We start from the raw sequence: 2,675 nt of genomic DNA, 5'->3' as shown, positions 1-2,675 counted from the left end.
GGGGACTTCCTTAATGGGGTTGGTGCTTTTGAAGTGGGCTCTTTTGTCCTGGGAGATTTTCTTTTTGGAGTGGGCTTGGCTGGAGGGCTTGAAGTGGGATTCCTCTTTCTCTTATCATCCATCTCTTCACTTGCCTTTTCCTGCTCACCACTCTCTTCTTCATCTTCTAGCTTTGCTTTCCCCTTCTCTTCAACATCATCATCTTCAAATACCTCTTGCAGTTCTCCATTTGCTTCAATCATATACTTGATAATCCTTGCTCTTTTCAACCATACATGATTCTCACTATAGCACTCTCTGTTGATCTATACAAGGAAATAGAAAGCAAGTTTTAGGAACAATAAAATGAGGAAAAATACAGCTGGCAAATATGAAATATGCTATACTTCTATATCTTGATTGTCATTGCAGTATATGAAGTCCAAGAGGAGCTTGGCATTTGTCAATACCGTCCATCCACGTGAATGGCCTTCAGGCTGGATTGGAACCTGCAATTCATTACATGTATTTTTGGGAAAAAATCTTTGAGGATAATCCATTGAAGTGAACAAAGCATAAAGAATTCCAACCTTCACCACTACAAAATGGATTTCATTCAGCATCTGTGGCATGGGTGGACAATTCTCCAGTGTCTCTATAAATCTTGTAGCAGCACTATCCAAAATTCTTTATAAATGAGGTTCTGCGTTACTAAAAGTATGTGCTTGTGGTTTACAAAATGTGTCTGCTGCTATACTTACAATTTTGCTTGACCATGTACTCCAGCAAGAGAATTGACAAAGTAGCATTTTCTTTTCACAATATCAATTGCAATTAAACTCCAATGTGAGCTATAAAAACAAACCTCAATTAGCCTTCTAACATGAATTAGCAAATTCTCTTCACAAAGTGTAGGTAGGAAACTTACCTCTCATGATAAGGAATCAAGAAAAATTCACAGATTTCCAAGTCCACATGAGTCAACCACTTTGTGAGATCTCTAATGTTTGTCTCTGTCCTGAGAAAGTGGGAGATAGAAGGGTCTAAAATGTCCACCTTTTGTTGAAGGTCTTGCTCATATGAATGCATCATTAACCTGGTACAGGATATTGTTATATAAAGAGTTCTTGCTATAAAAAAAAATATAGAGGAAAACAAAAACAACCTGAGGCATGTGATAAGGAGTGGAGAATTCATCTCCTTGGTCCAGTCCTTGAGAATTTCCAAGGTCTCAGAGTCAAGTGAATTGTAATCCTCCCTAGGATCCTCCTCACTGAATAGAGTGACAACCAGACCAGTAGGATTGACACTCCTCAAGAGGGGCACTAGCTGAGGTTCCAACAGGTCAAGCTCCTTTCTCTCTGCAATTTCCTTGTCTTCCTTGGCTCTCTTTTTCCTTTCCTTTTCCTCTTCTTCAGTAATATCAACAACTCCTACTTCAGGCTCCTTGGGCTTCCTCCATGGAGGAATGTTGAGAATATTGAATGCCTTTATATCATGCATAGGGACAGGCTCCAAAATTTTTGAAAACCTGTATCTCAGCCTCCTAAGAGTGATCATGTCTTTGTCCATCAGAGTAACCCTATGGGCATGAGCTGCACAGATATAGGCATCCTGGAAAATCTCAATCATAAAGTCCTCAGAAGCCTCCTGGATACATGCCAATGCAGTTCTAGTCCACCTCATGTCAATCTTGTACTCCTCTGCAACTTGTCTGGATAGTCTTTGGAAGGGCAGTTTGGGAATTGCAAGATTGATGGCCTTTATGGCCTTCCTTATCTCTCTTAGACATTTGACCCCCTGCTTGAACTTTCTCTTTGTAAGGAGAGGCTTAAGCTGCAGTGGCTTGGAAGCTTTCCTTTGATGTGTAGTTTTTCTTTTGCTTGGTTGAGGGTCAGGTGTGCTTGGTTTAGGGTCCTTCCTCTGAGATGTGCTCTTCTTTGGTTTGGAAGTACCAGCTGAAGCTTTGCTAGGCTGAGCTTCTTCTTCATCTTTGGATAGAGGCTTATCAACTTTCCTTGCAGTCTTCTTGGTCCTTGCCATCTTCAAAAGGGATAGGAATGATTGTTACACAACAAACATTAGTAAAAAAAGTAAACGATGTATATTTAATTTTTATTATTACTTTATCAAAGTAAACTCCTCCTTTTCGACATAGTGGCACACATTTCCGTACATAGTGGAACACATTGCGGTGACACCCCGTACGCGAAATCACAAAGGGACCAATGTCCTCACACTTACGATGATCGCGCACGGGGTGACGGAGCGGTACACAGAGGCGGTGACACTCCGTACACGAAATTGCGAAGGGAGCACAGTCCTCTCACTTACCAATATCGCGCACGGGGTGACGAGAGTCCCAAGCGGTGAAAACCTCTTAAACCTCTTGAGACACATATTGTATGCATGGTGAAAATAGTGGCACACATTGCGGTACACATCGTAAACATGATCACACTTGTGGACATAGTGGAACACATTGCTTTGAAACTCCGTACGCGAAATGACAAAGGAGGCAAAGTCTTCTCACTTACGAATATCGCGCACGGGGTGACGGTCAAAGCGCTCGAAGTTTTGGGTTGTGGAAGTGCGAGAACCGGGTAAAACCTCCTTCAAAATGCGCTTAGTTTGGGCTCTGAGGAGGTTTATATAGGGTGCATGGCGCAAGTCCCTAGGCGCATAAAAACTAGCCG

This window comes from Adiantum capillus-veneris, chromosome 6, assembly GCF_014529385.1.
Source record: "Adiantum capillus-veneris isolate H3 chromosome 6, ASM1452938v2, whole genome shotgun sequence".
Classification (NCBI taxonomy): Eukaryota; Viridiplantae; Streptophyta; class Polypodiopsida; order Polypodiales; family Pteridaceae; genus Adiantum; species Adiantum capillus-veneris.
This window is presented reverse-complemented; position numbering follows the sequence as displayed.